General features: G+C 46.7%; 1 protein-coding gene across 1 annotated transcript in view; it reads right to left on the bottom strand.

Moving 5' to 3' along the window:
* LOC144504122 (contactin-associated protein-like 5) overlaps nucleotides 1-13,961 on the bottom strand; it is an 824,359-nt gene that overhangs the window by 492,632 nt on the left and 317,766 nt on the right. The window lies entirely within an intron of this gene.

Genomic DNA, 13,961 nt, shown 5'->3' with positions numbered 1-13,961 from the left:
TCAGCCAGGGCTCCTACGGAAGGTTGCGATTTAATGAACTCTTCTGCAATGGCCATTGGAACAGATGATAGTTGAGGACAGAAAAGCGTTCATCTGTGGTTTCACCTCTTCCTTTTCTATAAAGCATTGTTGCCCAAAGGGGTGTTTATTTGTGAATCTCTTTGGGGGGATGTTCAGTTAAAACAAATTTTAATTTTGTGTGTATAGATTTTCTTTTCTTTTGTTAATAAATGTTTCAATTTAATATTTTAAAATCTCCAAAATTGTTACTGAACTTTGTGGTTTCTGATGTCAGTACATATATCTTCTCATGGTGAAAAAAAAGAGTTGTGATAGCTTGTTACGATTCCCTTTGGGATTTTGTTTTGCATGGCGCTAACCACCTACATAACACATGGCTTCAGGTTGATTGAAAAACTATCTACAGTAGATTCCTGGGGAAATCTGGCCATCATATTAATTAAGGACACTGGCTGCCACACCACACTGCTGACCCAATTCGAGGTTTAACAGCTGAGTAAGTAGGAAGAGAGAGGCTGTCAGGAAAAAGCACACGATGAATGGCCATTGAGTATAAGAGAAGCACAATGGGAGAGTGAATTACAAATGGGGCAAAAAACTTCCAGCTGGCTCATTCCACCAGCACCATTAGTTTACAAACCTTAGTCATGTATGTTGACCAAGGCTCAATTGATAACATTCTTATCTTTAAGTGAGCAAGTTGTGGGTTCAAATCCTGATTAAACACAAAGGCTTGGTTTTTTGCTCTTTCATGGGGTGAGAATGTCACTGGCAAGGGCAGAATTTATTGCCCATCCCTAATTGCCCTTGAGAAGGTTGTGGTGAGCCACCATCTCAAATCTTTGCAGCCCATATTGTGTAGATACACCCACAGTGCAGTTAGGAAGGGAGCTTCGGGAATTTGACCCAGTGGCATTGAAGGAACGGTGATACAGTTCCAAGCCAGGATGGCATGTGACTTGGAGGGGAACTTGTTGTGTTCCTGTGCATTTGCTGCCACTCTCCTTCTAGGTGTTAGAGGTCATGGGTTTGGAAGGTGCTACCGAAGGAGCCTTGGTGAGTTGCTGCAGTGTTTCTTGTAGATGGTCCACACTGCTGCCACTGTGCGTTGGTGATGGATGAAGTGAATGTTTAAAAGTATTGGATAGGGTGCTATTTAAGTGGATTGCTTTCTCCGAGGTGGTGTCAAGCTTCTTGAGTATTTTTGGAGCCGCACATATCCAGGCAAGTGAAGAATATTCCATCACACTCCTGACTTGTGCCTTAGAGATAATGGACAGGCTTTGGAAAATCAGGAGGTGAGTTATTCTCCACAGGATTCCCAGCCTCTGACCTGCTCTTGTAGCTACAGTATTTATGTGGCTAGTCTAATTCAATTTATGGTCAATGGTAGCCTCCAGGATATTGATAATTGGGGTCTGAGCAATGGTAATGTCATCTTGTTGGGGAAATACTTAGATGCTCTTTTGTTGGAGATGGTCATTAACTAATATTTTGTGGTGAGAATGCTACTTGCTATTATAAGCTCAAGCCTGGATATTGTCCCAGTCTTGCTGAATATGGACCAGGGCTGTTTCAGTTTCTGAAGAGTTGTGAATGGTGCTGAACATTGTCCAATTATCAGCGAACATTCCCTTCCTGACCTTATGATGGACGGAAGGTCATTGATGAAGCAGCTGAAGGTTTTTGGACCTAGGACACTACCCTGAGCAATTGTGCAAAGTGTCCAGACTAAGATGCTTGATCTCCAACAACCCCAACCATATTCTTTGGTGCTCGATATGGCTCAAACCAGTGGAATGTTTTCCTTCTGATTTCCATTCCCTTCAATTCTCCCAGGGCTCCTTGGTGCCACACTAGGTCAAAGGCTGGCTTGATGTCACCCTTACCTCTCCAGTTGCCATGCTGTAAACCTCTATGACTGTACGATCCAAAGTCCCCTCCCCAGCCCTAACAGCCTTCAATTTTCATCTAAACCTGATGACGGGGAGAACTCTCTGCTGTGAAACTGTAAATGAAGTATTGATGAAGTGCTTGGTGTTGTTACTCACAGCACACGGAGATAATCTGCCAGCCACCCACCCCCCACACCCCCCAACCACCATGAAAAGGTTCTTTGATGTGTACGCCCAGACAATCTGTTCTCAAAGGGAATGAATCTGAACCTCATACTCAATGGATTTTGGCATTCGCCAAGATCCGTGAATGATATAATTGAGATATTTTTGAATATAACAGATCTTTTAAATGAAAGAAGGGAACGTTATAATTTAACTGGCTTTTGAGGACTGTCAAGTGACACAAAGGCAGCAACCAGCAGGAGAGAACAGAGACATAATGAAAAAAAATGAACTGTTCTGTTACTATATCCTGACAAGCTCACTAATCATCTTTAGTACTAACAAGAGGAATGGGTAATTATTCTGTCACGACGGATTCAGCTGCTAAATGAAGATGTAAAGAAATACCAACAATAAATGAAGTTATTATTCACCTGACTGACTTTACTCATTAAAATCAATAACAAAAGCCATCAGCCCCCTTCAATCCTCATTTCACCTTCTAGCTCAGGAGATTCTGTCCACAGCACACTCGTCCCCTCTGCTATTTTACTTCTCTTAAAAAAACAAATTCGACCATCTTTCTTAATTTTGAATGATTACATCCAAAAGGATCTTCTTCGGGGACCAGTGTGCTGATCGACTGTGGAAGGCATTACTGCTGAGCCCAATCCTCTCCTGCAAGGTCCAAAAATCAGGAGCTGCAAGGACCCGAAGCAAACATAGGTCAGAAAGTACAGAGCTGTCGTAAAAAAAATATTCTATAAAAACATTGTATTTGTTGACCACCTCCAAGAAGATGGTGCTAGTTCACCCTCTTCATTGCTGCAGTCCATTAGTGAAGGGTTTGACACACCTGAATGGCTTATAGAATCCCTACAGTGCAGAAGGAGGTCATTCAACCCAACTGACTCTCTAACAAGCCATGGGAAATGTGTGGGGTTGTGGGGATAGGTTGAGGGAGAGGGCCTGGGTAAGATACTCTGACAAAGAATCATTAGGCCAAATGGCCTCTTCTTCAGTGTAGGGATTCTATGACAACAATCCCACCCAGGCCCTATCTTCATAACCCGATGTATTTACCCTGTTAGCCCCCCAGCCTACACATCTTTGGACACCAAGGGGCAATTCATCGCGGCCAATCCACCTAACCTGCACATAGATCACAGAATCCCCACAGTGCAGAAGAAGGCCATTCGGCCCATCAAGCCTGCACTGATAACAATCCCACCCAGGCTCAATCCCCGTAACCCCATGTATTTAACCTGCTAATCCTCCTGAAACTAAAGGGCTATTAGGCATGGCCAATCAACCTAAACTACACATCTTTGGACTGTGGGAAGAAACCGGAGCACCCGGAGGAAACCAATGCAGACACGGGGAGAATGTGCAAACACAGAGAGTCACTCAAGATCGGAATTGAACCCAGGCCCCCGGTGTTATGAGGCAGCAGTGCTAACCACTGTGCCACCGTGCCACCCTAAAATAAAAGCTTGTCAGGCAACTTCAGAGATTGACAACATTTTTGAGGGGTTGCAGTCACCTACAGGCCAGGTCAGGTAAGGGTTAATTTCTCTCAGAACACTTCACAGTCCCTTTTTCACTAAAAGCATCTTTTGGTTTCCAGTTTGTGTTCAAATAAATGTCCTTTGTTCTCACAGTTCATGGATTATTGGTCCAGATCCCTACACTGCTGGTGCGGTGACAGAATCAATTACTGAATCCTCGTAATGAGGGGTGAGGAGGGCAACAGGATGCAGGCAGCAAAGGTCAGGTGAGTTGAAGTGTGTGTGGGATGGAAGACAGGAGGTTGGCTGAATAGCTGAATCTAAAGGTCTTTGGTAATGAATATAGGAATACAGGAACTGGTGGATGAATCCAGTGGCATGGTGGCACAATGGTTAGCGCTGCTGCCTCACAGCGCCAGGGACCCGGGTTCAATTCCAGCCTCGGGCCACTGTCTGTGCAGAGTCTGCATGTTCTCCCCGCATCTGCGTGGGTTTCCTCCAGGTGCTCCGGTTTCCTCCCACAGTCCAAAGATGTGCGGGTTAGGTTGATTGGCCATGCTGAATTAACCCTAGTGTCAGGGGGATTAGCAGGGTAAATATGAGGGGTTATGGGAATAGGGCCTGGTGGGATTGTGATCGGTGCAGACTCAATGGGCCGAATGGCTTCCTTCTGCTTTGTAGGGATTCTATTAATAAAAAACATGATCCATTTTAATCCCCTTCCACCTTCCTCGTATTCAGATGAATGGGTCAGGTGAGGGGGGAATTAATATGGACCAGATCATGGAGATGGAATAGACGGTATCTGTGGTTAAATCAATATGTTGTCAAAGGCTCAACTCAGGATCAAATAGAATATCAAAGCCACCAACATTTTTGGCTCAATCTGAGACATTAGCCGAGGTGAGAGTGGGAATCGGTGATGGGGATATTTGCGCTGGGTGTTGCGGACAATTATTTTGGTCCTCTGAATCTGTAAACAGAATAAATTGCAATTCATTTCAGACTGAATGCCAGACATAGGGCGAATTCATGTGCCGTGCCCCAGTGGCAAATCTGTCGGCGGGGTGGCATGTAATCAGGCAGGAAGGTGGCAGAGGAAGATCCCGCCACATTCCCACCTCCGCCTGATGAAGTCCATGGTAGCAAGGTCCGGGGATGGCCTTCGGGACCCTTGGCTCCCACTTAAAGGCCTCATCCCACCAGAACTGGTATTACTTCAGCAGCGGGTGGGGGAGTTTACTGTGTGGGGAGCATGACAAGCAAGAGGTGGGGGAGGCTCCTCATCCAAATGCACTCACTGCCTAATCGAGAGATCCGGGGATAGAGGGGAGGGATGTGCTGAGAAAATAGTCCAGAAGGAATATGAGAAAAACTGCGTTTATGTGGCAAGTTGTCATATGGGGAAAGGGTCTGGGTAAGATGCTCTGTCAGAAAGTCAGAGCAGATTCAATGGGCTGAATGGCCTCCTTCTGCACTGTAGGAATTTTATGATTCTAAAAGAAAATGTTGAGCTACAGGAAAAGGGCAGGGCATGGTGCTTCAGAGAGTCATACGAGACACGATGGGCTGAATGGACTTCTCTCCTTTATCATTCTATCATAAAGAACAAAGAAAATTACAGCACAGGCCCTCTAAGCCTGCACCGACCATGCTGCCCGACTGAACTAAAACCCCCTACCCTTCCGGGGACCATATCCCTCTATTCCCCATCCTATTCATGTATTTGTCAAGACGCCCCTTAAAAGTCATTATCTTGTATGCTTCCAGTACCTCGCCCGGCAGCGAGTTCCAGGCACCCACCACCCTCTGTGTAAAAAACTTGCCTCGTACACCTCCTTTCAACCTTGCCCCTCGCACCTTAAACCTATGCCCCCTAGTAATTGACTCTTCCACCCTGAGAAAAAGCTTCTGACTATCCACTCTGTCCATGCTCCTCATAGTCTTGTAGATGTCTATCAGGTCACCCCCTCAACCTCCGTCGTTCCAGTGACAAAAAACCAAGTATCTCCAACCTCTCCTCATATCTAACGCCCTCCATACCAGGCAACATCCTGGTAAATATTTTCTGTACCCTCTCCAAAGCCTCCACATCCTTGTGGTAGTGTGGCGACCAGAATTGAACACTATATTCCAAGTGCGTTATGTCACTTGTGACTTTGTTTTAGTGTTTTAGCAGGGTTGGAAAGCGGATTGTCCAGATTCAAATTGGGATTGCGAGAAAGACAAACACAGATTTGGGAGAGGGCATTGCATTCAAGAATGTTAGAGAGGAATGGGTGGGTTGGAGATGGGGTGGGGCGGTAGTTTGCAAGCACAGAAGCTTCTGTGGAGGGGGTGGACAATGATGGTTGGTGTTTTGAAATAGCGAGAGAAGCATTGATGTCAGCTTGCATGGGAACAGGAACAGAAATTGGGGGAGTCACTAGTTTGATGAGATTAGGACTGAGTAAATGAGTCATTGGGTGGCACGGTAGTTAGCACTGTTGCCTCACAATACCAGGGATCCAGGTTCGATTCCCAGCTTGGGTCACTGTCTGTGTGGAGTTTGTACATTCTCCCCGTGTCTGCTTGGGTTTCTTCCGGGTGCTGCGGTTTCATCCCACAGTCCAAAGATGTGCGGGTTAGGTGGATTGGCCGTGCTAAATTGTCCCTTAGTGTCAGGGCGATTAGCTAGGGTAAATGCATGGGGTGATGGGATAGGGCCTGGGTGAGACTGCGGTCGGTGCAGACTCGATGGGCTGAATGGCCTCCTTCTGCACTGCAGGAATTCTATTTCTGTGAAGAGCAAGGTGGTCTCAGAGCGGATAAGAGGGTTGATAGGGGAGGTACTAGAGAATGACGCAAGGTGGGGGGGGGGGGGGGGGGGGTGAGGTGGATGGGGGAGATGTCGATTAAGAGCAAAGGCACAGGGAAGGAGGCAGCAGGTGGATAGATGGTCTCATTTTTGGTGATGGAGAGTTCCATGAGTGTGGAGAGGTCAAGGAGGTAGGGTTAAAGGACACAACTAGTCTTGGAGAAAAGTGGCTGGAAATTAACTTAGCTCTCCAGGGTGGTCCTGGAGTAATGAATAGTTTTCACACAGGAGACTATACCGCTTGGTCAGAATGTCAGCGGGATTGAGCTCCCTGGCGGTCTGTTCTATGGACTGAGCAATCTCACTGCTGCAGCTTGGCTTTGATTCCCAGTCAGGGAAAGATAATTCATTAGGACAAGACAGTCGCATAGGGGAAATCACTAATAATCTAAAGCCTCGAGCAAGGATATGGCTTCAAATCCCACGATGGGAGCTGGTGGAATTCAAATCCAATTGAAAAATCTGGAATATAAAGCAAGTCTTTGTAATGATGACCGTGACAACTGTCCTCAGTTGTTATAAAAACCCTAAGATAAAAGCAAAATACTGCGGATGCTGGAATCTGAAACAAAAACAGAAAAATGCTGGAAAATCTCAGCAGGTCTGACAGCATCTGTGGAGAGACAGAGGAGAGCCAACATTTCAAGTCTAGATAACCCTTCGTCAGAGCTCTGAAGAAAGGTCATCTAGATTTGAAACATTGGCTCTATTCTCTCTCCACAGATGCTGTCAGACCTGCTGAGATTTTCCAGCATTTTTTTGTTTTTGTTGTAAAAACCCATCTGATTCACTCATGTCCTTTAGGGAAGGAAATTTGCCATTCTGACCCAGACTGGCCTACATTTTACTTCAGACCGACAGCAATGTGGTTGACTCTTAACTGCCCTTCTGAAATGGCTCAGCGAGGCATTCAGTTCATGGACAATTAGTGATGGGCAACAATTGTTAAAAGCTTATTTATTTGTGTCACAAGTAGGCTTATATTAACACTGCAATGAAGTTACTGTGAAATTCCCCCAGTCGCCACGCTTCGGCACCTGAGGGAGAATTTAGCATTTTAGGGAAGAAGCTGTTCTTGAGTCGGTCGGTACTTGCCCTCAGACTTTTGTATCTTTTTCCCAATGGAAGAAGGTGGAAGAGAGAATGTCCGGGGTGCGTGGGGTCCTTAATTATGCTGGCTGCTTTGCCGAGGCAGCGGGAAATGTAGACGGTGTCAATGGATGGGAGGCTGGTTTACGTGATGGATCGGGCTACATTCACGACCTTTTGTAGTTCCTTGCAGCCTTGGACAGAGCAGGAGGCATACCAAGCTGTGATACAACCAGAAAGAATGCTTTCTATGGTGGACCTGTGGGAGGAAACCGGAGCACCCGGAGGAAACCCACACAGACACGGCCTTGCTGGCCTTGTCAGTGATGCCCACATCCTATGAAAGAATAAAGAAAAAAGGGTTAAGGAATGAGGGTAAGCTTCATAAGCAGTTTGTATTCCCTTGTACTTAGAGGATTGAGTGGCGGCCTGATCAGGCTGTTTAAAACATTGAGAAAGGATGCAGAGAACTGCTTTCCCTTGGTGAGGAATAAAGAACAAGAAAACATAACTTTAAAATGAGAGCTGGGCTAATCAGAGGTAAAAGATCCAAACAGAAACCTGGAATACCCTCCCCCAAACAGTCGCAGCTGCTAAGAGAGTGGGAGCTCCTGAGACTGAGATCAATAGATTTGTGTTAAGCGAGTGTATCGCAAGATAAGGAGCAAAGACAGATAAATGGAACTAAGATACACATCAGCCATGATTTCGTGGAGCAGGATTGAATTATTTACTCCAGTTGCTAATGTTCCGACAACGTAGGAAAGCAGATACAGCAATGGATAACTAAACCAGGAAAAGTTATTAAAACTGGCAGCAGTCAGTGATCAGAACTCACACGTCCAAATGGCATGCTAACTGCTGGGATCACAAAGGCACAAGATTTTTCTTTGTGTGGCATCGCAGGGATATCCACATTTACAGCATTCGGTTAGGTTTGCTGCCGTGTAGCTTGTATCAAAACCTCCAAGGAGCAGAAAAAATGGTGGTCTCTGATCCACTCTCAATGAAGACAAATGACTCACCCGACTGCTCGTATGACACGTAATAATAGGCATCTATTTTAAAATCAATTTCAAAGCATGTCGAGTCATACGTCACTCTCGCCAGATTCATCTCGAAGGTACAGGGGCTGAAGGTTGCAGCTCTGCCTTTGTTTTTGTTGTGCGGTGAGCGTAATCTAAATTACAGTCAATTCATTATCCAACAACTTGTAACTTGTTCCTCCAAGGACTACGCGCGAAGCCAAAAGAAAACAGAACAGCCCCTCAGAATCTGTGCTGGGAGGGCCTGGCTCGGGGAAATATCTGGCAGCATCATGGTTCGGTTATTGGACAAACACTCCAGAGACCTGGGGCCTGATTTTTTGGCCCGTTAGGGCTGGGATTGGAGGTAGGGAGGTGCCAAAAAAAAGCACTGCCAGCTTGTATGCCAATTCCCCAGCTCATCCTACCCGAAGCCATTTTCATGGAGACAAGATGATTTTTACGGATGCACCAGAGAATATATCCTTTCCGGATGTGTCACAGCTTGGTATGGCCAGATAATCTCATTTAAAGAGGCAAGGACGATGCCAGTGTAGGTCAAAGATAGGCCCGGTTTTCTGAGCCCCAGTGTCTGTTTGTGAGATAGTGGATCCCTCGCATAATCAGCTCCCACAAATGTAAAATGGACGTGTTTCATATAATGAGTAACAAACCTGTCAATTCTTTTACGCTTTTCTGGTTGGATCACAGCTTGGTCTGGGCTCCTGCTCTGACCAAGACCGCAAGACATTCAATGGTATTACCATCACTGAATCCCCCAATATCTACACCCTGGGGATTACCGCTGACCAGAAGCTGACTGGATTAGCCATATAAATACTGTGGCTACCAGAGCAGGTCAAAGGTTAGGAATTCTGAAGCAAGTAACTCATCTCCAGACTCCACAAGGCCTGTCCCACCATCTTAGAATCATAGAATCATAGAATCCCATCAGTGCAGAAGAAAGCCATTCAGCCCATCAAGCCTGCACCGACAACAAACCTACCCAGGCCCTATCCCCATAACCCCATGTATTTACCCTGCTAATCCCCCTAATTTACACATCTCGGGGCAATTTAGCATGGCCAATCAACCTAACCCACACATCTTTGGAGTGCACATCGAGGTAAGGTAAGTTTCCATCATCCCAGGTGACTATAGGCTGCTCTGCCCTTTGAAGGGGGACAGTTGAATGGTGGTGATTTAACCTGAGGATCACCACACCTCAGGTGAGGGGCAAGTTTGAGAAGGTGGGACCTTCATGAATAACTACAGCCGCCCCAGAAATTGAGCCCATGCTATTGGCTTCACTCTGCATTACCAACCAGCCGTCCAACCAACTGAGCCAACTGACCCTCTACAACCATCTGCAAGGCACAGATCAGGGGTGTGATGGAATATTCTCCACTTGCTTGGATGGGTGCAGCTCCAACGAAACTCAAGAACTTCGACACCATCCAGAACAAAGCAGCCAGCTTGATTGGCACTACATCCACAAACTTCCACAAACATGGACGGTACGGCGGCACAGTGGTTAGCACTGCTGCCTCACAGCTCCAGGGACCTGGGTTCAATCCCTGGCTTGGGTCACTATCTGTGTGGAGTTTGCACATTCTCCCCGTGGCTGCGTGGGTTTCCTTCAGGTGCTCCAGTAACCACCCACAGTCCAAAGATGTGCGGGTTCGGTTGATTGGCCATGCTAAATTATTCACAGTGTCCCGGGATGTGCAAGAGGGATTAGCAGGATGAATGTGTGGGGTTGTGGAGATAGGGCCTGGGGTGGGATTGTTGTCGGTCCGGACTTGATGGGCCAAATGGCCTCCTTCTGCACTGCAATGTTTCTATGATTCTATTCACTCCCTCCACCACCGACGCACAGTGGCAGCAGTGTGTACCATCCACAAGATTCACCGCAGGAACTCACCAAGCCTCTTTAGACAGCACCTTCCAAACCCATGACCGATATCATCTAGAAGGACAAGGGCATGAGAACATCACCGCCTGGAGGTTCCCCTCCAAGTCACTCACCATCCTGACTTGGAAATATGGCGCCGTTGTGAACAGTCTGGTTTGGAATTAGACCTTTGCCAGGAAGACGAATGGCGCAAAACAAATGGTGGCGGTAATGGGGCACGTTGAGAAACAAAAGGTGGTTCCAAAGGATATGCAACTGGTCACAGCAGAATAACAAAGGGGAGGGAAGCTTGAAACGTACAGCAAAGTGGAGATGGTTCCCGATGCTCTGAAATGCATGTTAGAATCCAAAGTAGTGGGCCTCCCATGGGGATGTACAGTGTGTTGTGATCCAGTCAAGGTCTCAGAAGACTTTCTCAGAAGACTAAGGAAATTTGGCATAACAATGACTCTCACCAACTTTTACAGATGCACCATGGAAAGCATTTTTTCTGGTTGTATCACAGCTTGGGATGGCTCCTGCTCTGCCCAAGACCGCAAGGAACTACAAAAGGTCGCGAATGTAGCCCAATCCATCACGCAAACACGCCTCCCATCCATTGACTCTGTCTACACTTCCTGCTGCCTTGGCAAAGCAGCCAGCATAATTAAGGACTCCACGCACCCCGGACATTCTCTCTTCCACCTTCTTCCGTCGGGAAAAAGATACAAAGGTCTGAGGTCACGTACCAACTGACTCAAGAATAGCTTCTTCCCTGCTGCTGTCAGACTTTTGAATGGACCTACCTTGCATTAAGTTGATCTTTCTCTGCACCTTAGCTATGACTGTAACACTACATTCTGCACTCTCTTGTTTCCACCTCTATGAAGGGTATGCTTTGTCTGTGGAGCGCGCAAGAAATAATACTTTTCACTGTATGTAAATACGTGTGACAATAATAAATCAAATCAAGTCAGACTATCCACCAGTCAGTACGTTTCGTGGCACTGTCAGTGTGAGAAAGTTGGCAAAACAACTCTTCCCTTGCGTCTATTTCTCTGCTGTTATTTAAAATTAGCAAATGAATGAAGATATCTCCCTGAAGTCATGATCATTATCTCATGCGCTCTACATTCAGGAGAGATTATCCCAAATCCTTTGCATTTTATAATACTGCCACTCGCACCCAGACCGATAAGGGAGATTAGTTTGATTTCTCTGTGACCTTCAATAAAGAACACATTTGATTCCATCGGTGACGTTATTAACAACTGCCTTTCAATTACCTCTTAATAAGATTGTTTGTGATTCCGTTTTTTTTTATCAGGTGTTTGCAGGATAACAGGACACAGCTTTGAGGATACCCTTGAAGAAACATGGAAAGTCCTTCCAGTGGGTAAGGGTTAATCATAGCAGCATCAGGAATGGAGGAAACCATTTAACCGCTTGGGCTGCTGCCACCACTCAGGACGTACCTGCAGCATAAGTCTATCTACTCAACTTGACCTTGGAAGACTTGCCTCACTCAAATCTATCAATCTCAGCTTTGAAATGTTCCCACTGAGCCACAGCCTCGAATGTTTTTGGAGGGGAGAGAGTTCCAGATTTCTACCTCCCAATGGGCCCTGTTTCCTAGACCTCACTCCTGATGGGCAGTACTAAGGTGCCCCCGAGTGCCCACTGGGCATGGGCACTATGCCCCATTGGGCAGTGCCAGGGGACACAGGCTGGCAGTGCCAGGGTGCCCATGCCCAGGGGACAGTCCTCCCCACTGCCCTACCCCCAGGGGGGCCCCGATTGCCCCCCCCTTCACTCCAGCAGGGTTGTCCAGCTAGCTCCCCGAAAGTAGGGAGCTACTCTAAACCCCACTGGAGTGAAATATTCTGGCGGGGTGATAGATGTTAGCGGGCCAGGAGAATTCAGTCCCGGGCCCGCTGATCGTATTTAAATGATATGTAAAATATAATTTAAATGCTAATCCCGCCTCCCCGCCAATTTCTGGCCTGGAGCAGAGCGCACCGGAAATCCGGCACTGAAAGACGCAAGCAGGACACGAACACTTGCGCGTATCCCGCAAATCACCCACTGCACGAATCTCCCGGCCTGCTGTGATAAAGAATTAGTGCAGCAGGATGGGAGAATTGCCTCCCCCATTTTCCGACCTTATCCTTTAATCATCTTCATTTAAATTATCCTTTGAACTTTTCTCACAAGGTACATTCTTAACCATTCCTGCACACTTTTGGCCCCGAGTCCCAAATTCGGCCCTCTATAAACTTGAGGTCATCCATTGAGGGCACAGTGGCATAGTTGTTAGCACCGCTGACTCACAGCGCCAGGGACACGGGTTTGATTCCTGGCTTGGGTCACTGTCTGTTCGGAGTCTGCACATCCTCCCTGTGCCTGCGTGGGTTTCCTCTGGGTGCTCCGGTTTCCTCCCACAGTCCAAACGACATGCTGGTTAGGTGCATTGGCCATGCTAAATTCTCCCTCCGTGTACCCGAATAGACGCTGGAATGTGGCGACTAGGGGATTTTCACAGTAACTTTATTGCAGTGTTAATGTGAGCTGACTTGTGACACTAATAAATAAAGTTTAACTCTGCTGTCCTTGCTCACACAGTGGCACAGTGGTTAGCCTTGCTCCCTCAGAGTGCTAGGGACCCGGGTTCAATTCCAGCCTTGGTGTGCGTGTGTGTGCGTGTGCAGTTTGCAAATTCTTCCCGTGTCTGCATGGGTTTCCTCCGGGTGCTCTGGTTTCCTCCCACAGTCTAAAGATGTGCAGGTCAGGTGGATTGACCATTCTAAATTGCCTCTTAGTGTCCCAAGATGTGTAGGTAAGGTGGATTAGCCATGGTAAATTCATGGGAATAGGGTGGGGAAGTTGGGTCTGGCTAAGATGCTCTATCAGAGAGTCGGTGCCGACTCGATGGGCTAAATGGCCTCCTTCTGTACTGTAGGGATTCTATGGTGCACCTGTCAACCCTCTATGTGCGAACCTACATTGACTCCCAGTTAAGTAGCACCTTCATCTCAACGTTCTTCTTTCCAAATATCCCCCTGCCCTCCTTGCAATTCTCTTACAGTTCTACAGTCTTCTGAGATATCTGCACTCCTTCAATTCTGCTGTCCTGAATATCTGTTATTTTAACTGCTCTGCTATTTCTGGTTCTGCTTCCAGCTGCCTCATCCTAGGCTTTGGAATTATTTCCCTTGGGATCCCTGTCTCTCTGTCCTATTTTTTTGTTTTTAAGACACAGATTAAAACCGAGACCATGTTTTTGGTAAAGGCAAAAGACTGTGGATGCTGGAATCATGAAACCAAAACAGAAAATGCTGGGGAATCTCAGCAGGTCAGGCAGCATCTGCGGAGAGAGAATAGAGCCAACGTTTCGAGTCTGGACGACCCTTCGTCAGAGCTGAAGGCAAAGAAAATCAGACAATATTTATACAAAAAGGCGGGGAATGTAATTGACCAAAGGAAATGTAAATGGTGATGACAAAGGCT

The sequence above is a fragment of the Mustelus asterias genome, chromosome 14 (assembly GCF_964213995.1).
Source record: "Mustelus asterias chromosome 14, sMusAst1.hap1.1, whole genome shotgun sequence".
Classification (NCBI taxonomy): domain Eukaryota; kingdom Metazoa; phylum Chordata; class Chondrichthyes; order Carcharhiniformes; family Triakidae; genus Mustelus; species Mustelus asterias.
The sequence above is the reverse complement of the archived record's forward strand: the minus strand, read 5'-3'. Positions and strand labels throughout refer to the sequence as shown.